This window comes from Rana temporaria, chromosome 12 (assembly GCF_905171775.1).
Source record: "Rana temporaria chromosome 12, aRanTem1.1, whole genome shotgun sequence".
Taxonomy (NCBI): Eukaryota; Metazoa; Chordata; class Amphibia; order Anura; family Ranidae; genus Rana; species Rana temporaria.
In genome coordinates this window covers 96,627,065-96,640,732 of record NC_053500.1, presented here as the reverse complement: position 1 = coordinate 96,640,732, position 13,668 = coordinate 96,627,065, and the positions used below count along the sequence as shown (strand labels likewise).

Below are 13,668 nucleotides of genomic sequence, written 5' to 3'. Positions count from 1 at the left end.
AATAAAGCTGAGTGTGTATATACAGGATGTACCAGCAAGGAACCAAGTATTCAACCAGCAGGATGCAGCGAAGCCGTCAATCAAGGGAAGATATCAATAACTTGGAGATGACTCACAGATGGTCAAACCATAGCCCAATATGCAGAGGGGAAAGGAAAAGGCACATAGCGTAATACCGTAAAAAAACATGGGGGTTTTAATGACGGTTAGAAACACTTACAGTTACATGGACAAAAAAGGACATTCAGATCGAAATGTACATGGCAGCAGTGGAGTCACCCGACGCGTTTCTCAAAATCTTGCTTCGTCTGGGGTATGCCTCCACTGATGCCGCTCTTGCTTAAATGTATAATCTGACCCCAACATGGGTGCATCCCCCGGGAGCTCATCCAATCAGAAACCACTTCCGGGTTAGCCCTCTCATGAGTTAAGACATGTCCCCGGAATAAATTATTACCTGGATATGAAAGCAGGCAAAAACAGGGGGCACATTCGTTGATTGCTGGCAAGAATATTTTTACATTTATTCAAATAGGGGCTAATAGGACTGTTCACCTGGATGTGTTGGCCAATCGCGCACCGCCATGCGCTGACACGGTGTCACATGGCTCATCATGTGAGCCGTGACACTCCACGGTAAGCCAATAGCGCACCAGCATGTGCGTCTCTAGAGTCACATGTCTCTGCGTGAGCTGTGACCCTTCGCTGGACGTGGAACGCAAACACTGCGTGTCATATGATACGCACGTTGCGCTCCACGGCCTCAGCGTGAAAAAAGTTTTACAATGGTGTACGAGTGGGCATATGTCACGTGACCTACGTCACACGACACGCCCACCGTGCAATGCATATGCTGGACAGCACACGCGCTGTGTTTCAAGATGGTTTATGCGGTGCTCACATAAACAATATAGGAGAACAGCAGTGAATGTGTTGCATAATGAAACAAGCCCACAAGGATCAGGGCATCAAAACAAACAGGACTTTTTCGGGGACTCTCGTAGGGCAGGATGACGAGGTGCACGTGAAGCACGCACGTCGGAGGGAGGAGCAGCCAGCGCGACTGATCTGACCCGGCTGCGAGGGATGGAGGGAGCTAGACCCGGCGGTGCTCCATCGACGGCGGACGCGTTGCAGGGCGGGAGTCCACCGAGCGGCTAGCCCGTCCACCCCGCAGACCACATCAGCCCCCGCCGCTCTCCGGGAGTCTCTCGTCCCCCGGCCCCCCCGCATCCCCCCGGCGGCAGATGAAACACTGCATGGAGAGATTTCAGGGAGGCTTCCCTCTGTGGCTCACCCGTCAGCTGCCCGCCCCCCCTCCTTGCTCGGAGTGATTCTGGGACATCTCGGCGTCTCGTGGAAGAGAAATTCTCTTTTTTCTTAAATCTAGAAGATCGGCAAATAGGTAATATTAACCCTTTTCTCACTCTCAAAAGACTGTATTGTAGCAATGTGTGGACCTTGAGACCTAGCCCTAACAGCGAGGACAGGGTAAGATAGTGGAGCCCATCTACTTTATTCACAATATTCTAAGTGCTATAATGGTGTCTTGCTTTCTTATATACACCCTAAGAGTTTAAGCACGTATGGTCTACAAGCAATCAGCTCTGTTCGTTGCGGACATTGACACTGACTCTGACTAAGGGGGATAAGTTGAAAAATATCAGATACCCCAGAGTCACTGTATCTACCTTCGTAAATAATAGTCCGGCTACTTATTAAAAAAACAACAAAAAAGGGAAAGTCAAATTGCAACAGGAGCAAAAGCATATACGGACTATAAGTTCTTAGACCACACACACAGTTGAAATAGCCCCCGAGAGCTAGTTGGATAAATATCAGCTACTTAAGAGACACCATACTTACCTTCGCAGAGCTCTGTTAAACCACTGGGGGATTGGGCCAGAGCATCAGTGGCAACGTCAGAGAGGTCTCTTCCTCACCGGACCTGACCTGTATTGTGGGCCGGGAGTGCTAGACTGCCCTAGGGGCAGCCAGAAATCCGAGAGCAGAGGTCAATACCAGGGCATAGCGTCCAGCAGCCCCACTTTTCTTGAGGTCTCTGCACACCCCCAAAGGGGGAAAGGAATAGGGGAAAAGGGAAAAAGGAAAAAAGAAAAAAAAAAAGGGGTGTATACAGCCCCTCCCCCCCCCCCCCCCGGTTTGTCATTGCTCGGAGACTGCTGGGTCCCTCACTGTGGAGGATCCCCCAAGAAGGTCTCTGGCTCTAATGGGGGTGGTCTCATCTTCCTTCTCTTTTGTATACACCCTAACGTCCTGGGTAATTTACTGAAAACTTTTAAACTTTCAAGGTTCCCCGGAGACAGCCGGCGCAATAATTTTCCTTTCGTCTCCCCTTTTTTTTTCTTCTTCCTTTTTTTTTTTTTCTTTTTCGTTTTTGGTTGTGTTCTTTAAATCTATTAATAGATGTAATCAACATCTCCCTAACATTTCCAACTAGCCCCTCAGTAAGCTATAAAAACTACCGTTAAAGGGTAAAAAGAAGAAGAAAAAGGGTGGGGGAGGCTTGTCCCTTCTTGTTCAAACTGGGGAAACGCATTAGAACGACAAAGAAATACAATATGAACAGGTCAACTAGGGGGGCTGCCCCGAAAATCCCTAAAGAGATCTCCTCTACCAGTACGATTAGACACTATATGACTCCGGACGGGAGCTCTAAGAGTCCAGGCACGATAAAAAAAGTGGAAAAAACTGGGACTAATAAAAAGGGAGTGGGGGGGGGCGGCAACCCCAAATGCTGACATTTCAATAGAATCTGAACACGTAGCCAGCCAAATGGACGACACCAGCCTGGACTCCCATGTCCCCACCATGGGAGAAATGGAGGCTATGTTAAAGAGGTTGGAGAACGTAATAAGAGAGGAAATCAGCACATTAAGAACGGACCTATTCCACATGTTGGAACGAGTAGAGGAAGCAGAGAAAAAGATAGAAAAGCAGGACCTTGACCTTATTGAATTAAAAAATCAACATCTGTCTCTGAAACAAAACCAGAGGTGGCTGCAATACCGATTAGAAGATCAAGAGAACCGCAATAGAAGGCAAAATTTAAGAATACGATCTATTAAGGAGGAGAAGGGTGAAGACTTGAGAAAAATTCTCAATGATTTGTTCATCCCCCTCCTTGAAAATGGCTCGGGAGGTCCCCTCAAATTAGAACGGGTCCATCGTGTGGGGAAGATCAGGGAGGGAGGAGGAAACTGGCACAGGGATATTATTGCTAGGTTCAGACATTTCGAACATAAAGAGGAGATCTGGCGAAAACTGAGAAGAAAGCTGCCGTTATCCTATGCCGGGATGGAGATTCAGATTTTCACGGACTTGGCCTGGGAAACCCTGGCCAGAAGAAGACATCAAAAGCCCTTACTGGAACAGATGCGATTATTTAACATAAATTACCAATGGGGATTCCCGGCCTGTTTGATAGGCCACAAAGAAGGGGTGTCAGCAAAATGAATATTCCCCGAGGATCTGGCGGGGTTCTGCCGCAAATTGGATATGCCTGCTGTGGATTTACCCGGATGGGTCGAATAGCTAGTTGAAAGCAGCATGGCCCCCGGGGCGGTCCCGAGGGATGCGATTTGGTGTTGCGGGGGGAGTGGGGGGAAGGGGGGGGGGATGATAGGAGAGGGGAATAGGGAGGGCAGATCCGTTACCCCACCCACATAAGACCAAGTACCCGGGGATTCCTGGGGAAAAAGGGCGGGAGGAGCGCGGAGGTGTTCCACCTCATCCATAAGAACCGACGGGTAGGGGATACCAAGGATCCCTACGGTTCAGAGGCGATGTATCGGCCTGGGCAGGGGGGGGAGGGGGGAGGGATAGAGGGGGGTGTGTGGGTTTGGAAGGGGAGAAGGAGTCTCCATCTTCAAAACAGGGAGGGAATAGGGAAAATGGCTCCCAAGGAATCTCATGGAAAGTTCAGCAGGAAATGATATTAATATAGAAAATGACAGAAGTAAAATTTTTATCTTATAACGTAAAGGGATTAAACTCAGTCGTTAAAAGACTAAAGGTCCTTGCCGAGATTGAACAACTTAGAGCGGACGTTGTCTTTATCCAGGAATCCCATTTAACCAGAGACGCGAATATCAAGCTTTTTTCCCCTGCATACCCCACTTGGTTCTATGGGGACTCCATCTCAAAACGCGCTAGGGGCGTGGCAATTGGGTTTACAAGGGGGTTCGGGTTCACCCTTGAGGCAAGGATGATAGACCCAGAAGGGAGATTTATATTTCTTAGGGTAAGGATCGATAACATAGTCTATACCTTAGCAAATATCTACGCCCCAAATGTACACCAAACCCAATACTTAGGGAAAATTCTGGGAAAATTGAATGATTTCGCCGAGGGGTATATAATCCTGATGGGTGATTTGAATTTCGTCTTTGATCCGAAAGAAGATAGCACGTTCCGTGGGAAGGAGACAAGAAATGTGCACTTACAAAGAATTAAACGAAAGATTCATGACTGCCAACTAGTTGATGCCTGGCGGATTTTCCATCCAAATGAACATGATTACACGTTTTACTCTCCTCCCCACGGAACATACTCCAGAATTGACTACATCCTGGCGGATCACAGGCTGCCGGACTCTATAACGGAGACGGACATAGGTATTATGACTGTGTCAGATCATGCACCAATCTCCATGAAAATTAAATTATCTATACAAAAGAGACAGCGGCCGTTGTGGCGCCTAGATGATAGCCTGATATGCGATGAAGGAGGGGCAAGTAGGGTGGAGGCGGAACTAAAACAATTTTTTCTTATTAATGAAACGGAAGGGATTACCAGCGCAACCCTTTGGGAGACGCACAAAGCTTATATCAGAGGAATTCTAATTGCGGAGGGCGTTAAAAAAAAAAAGAGAGGAAAAGTAAAGCAAACACCCTGATCAAAGATATAGAGTCCCTAGAATGCAAACACAAAGCGCAGGGATCAAAAGAGATTTATCATAATCTGATTATAAAAAGAGACGCTCTCAAGGAGATCATGGAACAGGAAGCGAGAAATAAATTAAACTGTATTTCCAAAGAGAGATACCTTTGTGGTAACAAACCAAGCAAGCTCTTATCTAAAATGGCTCAAAAAAAGAAAGCTAGAAATTACATTGAAAAAATTAAAAGGAAAGACGGGACCATGGTCAACGCAACCAGAGAAATTGCTGAAACATTCAAAAAATATTATGAGGAACTATACACATTAAAACATCCAGGGTGGCAGGCAGGGGAGAGGGAGGGAAAGACCCGAGATTTCCTTGACAGGGCAGGACTCCCTAGATTAGAGGAGATGGAAAGTTCCAACATGGACCGCCCCATAACCGAAGAAGAAATAAAAATAGCTCTAAATACCACCACTGGCGGAAAAAGCCCGGGGCCGGATGGCTTTTCCTCCCTGTATTATAAGAGATATAGCAACATTTTGATACCGAGGATGTGCAAATATTTTAATGGGTTAGGGTCTGAATTTGAAACCAGCAGCGAAGCTACTGCGGCAGTGGTCGCAATAATTTTGAAAGAAGGGAAAGATAGCTCTCTCTGTTCGGGATACAGACCTATCTCTCTGTTAAATACAGATATTAAGCTTTTTGCCAAAATTCTTGCGGGGCGCCTGAAAGGGGTTATGCACTCCTTGGTACACCCCGACCAGGTAGGCTTTGTGCCAAACAGAGAGGGCAAAGACAACAGTCTAAGGGCAATTCTCCTGCTTCAGACCATAAGGCAGAATGAGCCCCCAGGACTATTCCTGTCAGTAGATGCTGAAAAAGCTTTTGACAGGGTAGACTGGGGGCTCATGATGGAGACTCTTAATGCCATGGGATTAGGAAACAGGATGTCCCGGTGGATTAAAGCACTTTATCACCATCCCACCGCAAAAATAAAAATTAATGGTACACTATCTGACCCATTCGAGATGAAAAATGGGACAAGACAAGGCTGTCCCCTGTCCCCCCTCCTTTTCATTCTATCTTTAGAGCCGCTGCTGTCTACCATACGTAACGACCCTGACATTAACGGAGTTAGAGTAGAAGGGGAGGAACATAAATTATCGGCTTTTGCCGACGATATTTTGTTTTTCTTAACCAATCCGGCCCATTCTATTCCAAAGCTCTCTAAAGTTTTGCAACAATATGGTGCGATCTCAAACTTTAAAATCAATGTAACTAAATCTGAAATTCTGAATATTAATTTAAACAAAAAGGAGGTGTGTCGTGTCAAGGAAATCTGCGCATTCCCCTGGACCAAAGAACTAAAGTACCTAGGTATCAAACTGGCCAACACAGAGCAGAAGATGTATAAAATAAATTATGTTCCCTTACTAAATGAGATCAAGAGCGAATTAAAAAGAACGATTAATAAACCCATATCATGGATCGGACGCATCAATATGCTGAAGATGGTTGTAGTCCCAAAAATTCTTTATAAATTTCTATTAGTTCCCATAGCCCTCCCTCAGCAATTTTTGAGAATCCTTAATACCTTGCTACTAAACTATGTCTGGAAAAATAAGAAGCACAGAATATCCCTCTCCACCCTAAAACAGGGCAAGCCACTCGGCGGTCTGGCAGTCCCGGACATTAAAAGTTACTATAAGGCGGCGGTTTTAGCTCGCGCGGTAGAATGGGCATGGGATAGGACTGATAAAAATGTGGGTGCAAATTGAGAAAGCACTAACAAGTAAATATTTGAAAAATATTATCTGGATCCCCGCACAACACAGAGCACTAGATCACAAAATACATGATTTAACATGGGACACTTTAAGAATGTGGGACAGGACTTTGACACAATTAGAAGGGAAATTTAATTCCCCATTAATGAATTTAAAAGAAAACCCGTACTTTGCTCCAGGCGAAAATAAAATTGGAGGGAATTGGATTAAGGTAGACACTGTTCACTTAGGGGATATTATTAAAGATGGAGAGATAATGTCCTATGAAGATTTGAGATCCAAAACGGATTTATGGAATCTGGATAGGTGGCATTATTCCCAGTTGCATCACTTCGTGCGGCACCTCCCCCGCCCATTACGGACGGAGGCGGAGCTAACCCCACTTGAGAAGATTTGCAAATCTAAAAATTCAAAGGGCACTATCACTAAATTATATGGGATATTGGTAAAGATAGGTTCACGGAGTGAAGCACCTTTCATAGATAAATGGGAAAGAGAGTTAGGAATCACAAGAGGGACAAATAGTTATAGGATTATGCACCTAACCCATTCATCAGCAATCGATATACGAACTGCCGAAACAAATTATAAGTGTATCTCCGGGTGGTATATCACCCCGGAGAAAGCAAACAAATTTAAAGCGGGTCAGACCGCAGAGTGTTGGCGGGGTTGCTCAGAAAGAGGCACAATGGCCCATCTTTGGTGGTTATGCCCAAAAATACAAACCTATTGGGACATAATTCTGAGTCAAATTAAAACTATTACGGGCGAAGAATTAAAGAAAGACCCCTGGGTGGTGCTCTTTCATTGCAGCCAAGAGGGGGTTAAAAAATACAAGCAGTCTTTACTTCCTCACCTTTTAAACGCTGCTAAGAAACTTATACCCAAAAAGTGGCAGGAGATGGAATGCCCACACGTCTGGAATTGGATAGACGAAGTGGAGGAAACGTATAGGTTGGAAGAGTTAAAGGATAGTCACCTAGAGACGATCGGTGAACATAGGGCGAAATGGGAAAAATGGAGGGATTACAAAAAAACATGGAGTTATGCTGAGAGAGTCAGGGTATGCTACTAACGAGTTGCATGTTAGTAGTTTTATAGTAGAAACTATATCTATCCCTTCTATGGTCATTTCCTAAAGCGATTCATATATATATTTTTTTTTATTCTCAGATGAACGTTTGAGACTGTTCTTGTACTCGAGGGAAAAGTTATGAGATTCCTGGGAGCCATGAGGGGGAGGGGGGGGGGTGTAAATAATTTATAAAGTTGGCTATATGGTAATGTGTCCCGCTCAGTCCAGCTGGGACGTAGAGGGTTAAGGAAGTGGGGTCAGGACCTCACGGTCAGCTGGGACGTGGAGGGCTAAGGAAGAGGGGCTAGGACTTCACGGCCCCAGCGGGTGGCTGTTACATATATTGTTAAGTACACTAATAATTCAAAGGTGGAAAAAAAAACAAAAAACAAAAAAACAAACAGGACACGTTATTGTGTGGACCCATATATGTCTAAAAACCGAGTCTTGAAATTATACTATAAAATGGGAAGGGAAACACTTACGTGTTAAATACTGGAATAAAAATTTTATTAAAATCCCCCCATTATATAGGTCCCCAAAATACCCCCAAAAAAAGGGGGGAATGGGGGGGTGAAAGGGGGGGATAAAACATGAATATAATTTTATATAACAAAAAACTGGGTCCAGAAAGTGGTAATCTCACATTGGACGAACCCCCTAAGGAAAAATTATATAATGACAAATACACATTAAATGAGAACATATTAAAAAGGAAGGAAAGAATATTAATATTAAAAATGATAATATAAAAATATAATGAATGTGAAGGATACCTATAAATGGAAAATGGGATGATTAAATAGTGGTCAGTAGTAATATCAACTTTATGATTTGTTAATAAAAGAGTTGACATCCCACTCAACGTTGAGACCTAACGGCGTGTGTGTTCCCAGTTCATAGATCCAAAAGGTCTCAAGCTGAGACACACCACAAGTTTTAGGGCTACCCCTCCATGGAGGAATAAACTGATCAATAATTAAAAACTGTGTACCAGTTGGATTTCTATCATGATGTGCTCTTTAGTGTCTAGGCACAGTGTGATGGATATCTCCAATAAGGATGAGAGCTATGTGCTCTGCAACTCTCACCGAAAATTTGCGAATAGTGCGCCCAACATACTGTTGGCCGCACGGACAGGTGATGAGATAAACCACATATTTCGTCCCGCATGTGCAGAAATTTTTTATAGGGTATGTTTTCCCCGTAACCGAAGAACAGAACTCTAAACTCTTAGTCCTACCGGAAATATTGTGTTTACACACGGTACACGGCTATGGTTTGACCATCTATGAGTCATCTCCAAGTTATTGATATCTTCCCTTGATTGATGGCTTCGCTGCACCCTGCTGGTTGAATACTTGGTTCCTTGCTAGTACATCCTGTATATACACACTCAGCTTTATTGACCCTCAATATATCTGGTAAGCCTCCTTTTCTGGTGGCGGGTATCTCACAATTGCACGTTAAGTTCAGTGGGAATCGGTGTTGATTTGGAACTTTTGCACCCAGTCTCATCCATCTATCAAGTTTTCACCATTCAACACAATATTTGGACTTTTTCTTTAACCACTTAAGACCCGGACCTTTAGGCAGCTAAAGGACCCCACCAGGTTTTGCGATTCGGCACTGCGTCGCTTTAACAGACAATTGCGCGGTCGTGCGACGTTGCTCCCAAACAAAATTGGCATCCTTTTTTTCCCACAAATGGAGCTTTCTTTTGGTGGTATTTGATCACCTCTGCGGTTTTTATTTTTTGCGCTATAAACAAAAATAGAGTGACAATTTTGAAAAAAATGCAATATTTTTTACTTTTTGCTAGAAGTATCCCCAAAAAAATATATAAAAAAAAAACTTTTTTTTCCCTCAGTTTAGGCCGACACGTATTCTTCTACCTATTTTTGGTAAAAAAAAAAAAATCTCAAAAAGCATTTATCGGTTGGTTTGCGCAAAATTTATAGCGTTTACAAAATAGGGGATAGTTTTTTTGCATTTTTATAAAAAAAATGTTTTTTACTACTAACGGCAACGATCAGCGATTTTTTTCGTGACTGCGACATTATGGCGGACACTTCAGACAATTTTGACACATTTTTGGGACCATTGTCAATTTCACAGCAAAAAATGCATTTAAAATGCATTGTTTACTATGAAAATGACAGTTGCAGTTTGGGAGTTAACCACAAGGGGGCGCTGAAGGGGTTATGTGTGACCTCATGTGTGTTTACAACTGTAGGGTGGTGTGGCTGTAGGTGTGACGTCATCGATTGTGAATCCCTATAAAAGGGATCACAAGATCGATGCCGCGCCACAGTGAAGAACGGGAAGCTGTTTACATACAGCTCTCCCCGTTCTTCAGCTCCAGGGACCGATCGCGGGACTCCAGCGGCGATCGGGTCCGCGGGTCGTGCAGCTTCGGACTGGGTCAGGGGCGCGCACCCGCGACCCACGGCTGGGTTCCAGCACAGGACGTACCTGTACGTGCGTGTGCCCAGCCGTGCCATTCTGCCAAAGTAAATGTGCAGGAGGCGGTCCTTAAGTGGTTAATATAGTCATATACACTTGTCACTTGGTGTTTTTACATAGACAACCAGTGTCTTATCATCACATTATTTAGCGCTACAATTTTGCATGTTATAGCGCAAACAATAAAAAACGCAGAGGTGATCAAATATCACCAAAAGAAAGATCTATTTGTGGGGAAAAAAGGACATAAATTTTGTTTGGGAGCCACGTCGCATGACTGCGCAATTGTCAGTTAAAGCAATGCAGTGCCGAATCGCAAAAAGTGCTCTGGTCTTTGGCCAGCCAAATGGTCTGGGACTAAAGTGGTTAAAAGTAATTGCAAAGCTTCACTTTTTTTTTTCAAAAATAATAAACATGTTATATTTACCCGCTTTGTGCAGATCCCTTACCTCCTCTTCTGGGGTCCCATGCCGACACGCTCAGCTCCCCTCCAAGTGCACCCATAGAAAGCTGTGTGCTTGTACAGACGCACTCCCAAGCAGGGCTTTGTGCATTCATAGACACAGTGGAGCAAGGCAAATGGGCCGCATGAAAGAGTATGTGCCCCATAGTCACCTTCTGGACCTCCCCAGGGATTGGCTGTAGCACCATAAATATTCATGCCGCTCATTTACCTTGCTCCACTACTATGTTCCATAACTTTCTGGAAGGCAGGGGAGAGCAATTAAAATTTGCAGCCTGTGAAACCCATATCAGCCAAAAGAAATCAACTGTTCCAATGACCACATAGAAATCAAAATGACTAAATGTATTTAACATCCTAGTAACCTAGCTAAGAGGGTGCTACATGTATGTAAACCAAAAATATATTTTTTCGGATATGAGTGGGGAACTGTTAAAATCCAATGTCCCTATTGGCGTCTACTGTCCCCAGTGCATAAAGTAAAAAGAGATGCACAATTTATCTGTCAAAGGGAACAGGAGGTGAGGGGGGACACTTCAAAAAGGGATTTCAAATCCCTGGACTGTTGGACTGGCTGCGGGGGCATTGACAGCTTATCATCCCCGGAGGCAAGTACAGTGGGGACCGGAGAGAAGGAGAGGGTGTACGGTGTTACTTCACCTTTACATCTGTGATTGGGGGCAGTATAAGCTGCATTTTTACCACCTCTCAACCATTCCCCATTTTGTTGCAGAGGGAGCAACCAGGAGTATACACATGCTGTGGCTGAGGCCGGAATCATACCCTGTTAATCTGAACTGCACGATGAGTGCAACCTATTTAAGTGTAGCACTACTCCTGCAGGAGCTGCTGGTAAATTTTGGGTCCTCTGCTCTTTCTCTGGCCCTAGGCAGAAGCTCGCTCCCGCGGACACCACCAGAATAAGTTTATTGGGAACTCCCAGCAGTCTCACAAAGACAGCTCACACTAACTTTTAGAAAATTAGCAGACTGTATTGGCAGACCAAGCAAAAAGATTAATGCAGAAGATCAGTAGTTCTGTGTCAACATATGGAAAACAGTGCAATACAATGCAATAAACCCAGGTGTTACGAACGTGGATGTCAGACCCCTGCCCTTCTTTCCGTGTGACAAAAAACTGGCCAATCTGACACTGTCACTTACATAACAATGCCACCCTCAGCTGCACACTGCACAAAGATTTTCCAGCTTGTGGGACCACAATCTAGGTGCCAGCAGCCTGAGAGCAATTGTCAATGGGTCAGTTAATTAACCACTTACAGACCGGGCCTATTTTTCAAACTTGTAAACAAGTTAAAATCTTTTTATTTTTTTAGAAAATTACCTAAAAAATATATATATAATGTTTGGGGGTTCTAACACCATAGAGAATAAAATGGTGGTCGTTAGAATAATAGGATTTTTTGTACTCACCGTATAATCCTTTTCTCTGAGTCCATGGATGGACATAGCTCCTTAAATCTTGACAAGTGGGTTATGTTCCCTGTTTACAGGAGAGGACTAGGCAGAAACATGTTGGATAATTAAATACGTTACATTAACAGAATTGAACAGCCCCGCCCAGGGGGCAGTCCCTCCAGACATAACTCTCCTCACTGCAGCATGCAGCCTCAGTTCGTAACAAGCAGTACAAACCTAAAAAGGAGGGGTGGGTGCTGTGTCCGTCCATGGACTCAGAGAAAAGGATTTTACGGCGAGTACAAAAAATCCTATTTTCTCTTATCGTCCATGGACGGACACGGCTCCTTAAATCTTGACAAGGTGGACATCCCCAAGCAGTGTCAAAAACGAGGGGTGGGAAATATATCAGTAAAACCAATTTTAACTTCACCCCAAAACGGAGGAGGTGCAACTTTAAACAGCCGCCTGCAAAAACTAGCGGCCGAAAAAAGCATCAGAAGGGGGGCCCGCCCCTTAAGAGCATAGGCCTGTATGACGGCCGGCCTGATCCACCGAGAAATGGTGGTCGACGAGACCCCCAGGCCCTTTTGTGGACCAGACACCGACACAAAAAGAGAGTCAGACCTACGAAACTGAGCCGTAGCAGGCTGGTACTACTGCAAAGCGCGTACCACGCCTAAAGTATGAAAGGCAACCTCCGTAGGATGCGCCGGCCGAGTACAGAAGGATGGAAGAACAATGTCCTTATTCCGGCGAAAAGCCGAAACCACTTTCGGAAGAAGGGAAGGTCGCGGGCGCACCACCACCACCTAATCCTTATGGAGGCTCAAACATGGCGGCTTGCAAGACAAGATCGCTAACCCACAAACCCCTCTAACAGAGGTAAAGGCCACTAAAGGGGCCACCTTCTGAGATAGTGTCAAGAGAAAATCTCTCTGATGTTTCCAAAAGGAAGGTTCCTGAAGAACCGAGAGCACCAGAGTCAAAATTCATGGGGGAAGAGATGGGCCAAGAGGGGAAAGTATATGACAAACCCCCTGCACACAAATAGGGACCCACCAGGGAATGGGCTGCAAAAAGGCCACTGAACGAACACAGCCAAGGCTGAAATCTGCCCCCCAAACGGTGCTTTAAGCAATTTGTAGATCCAATCCAAGCTGTAAAAACAGCAGGACCCTGTACACCGAGTATCAAGATAACAGATAAAGCAAGAAAAAGTAAAATAAAATTTCTCCTCAGGGCGTTGGGCCCAAAAGGAGCCATATGTCCTTCTCCTTGCTCGGCAGAACTAAACTGAGGCTGCATGCTGCAGTGAGGAGGGTTATGTCTGGAGGGACCGCCCCCTGGGTGGGCTGTTCAACTCTGTTAATGTAACATGTATTTAATTATCTAACATTTTTCTGCCTAGTCCTCTCCTGTAAACAGGGAACATAACCCACTTGTCAAGATATAAGGAGCTGTGTCCCTCCATGGACGATAAGAGAAAATAATTTGTGTTACACCGTATTTGTGCAGCGGTCTTATATGCATACTTTTTTGGGGAAAAT

General features: G+C 44.7%; 1 protein-coding gene across 1 annotated transcript in view; it reads right to left on the bottom strand.

The window, feature by feature from the left end:
* The window catches only part of NAGLU (N-acetyl-alpha-glucosaminidase), a 293,630-nt gene that overhangs the window by 132,365 nt on the left and 147,597 nt on the right, over positions 1-13,668 (bottom strand). The window lies entirely within an intron of this gene.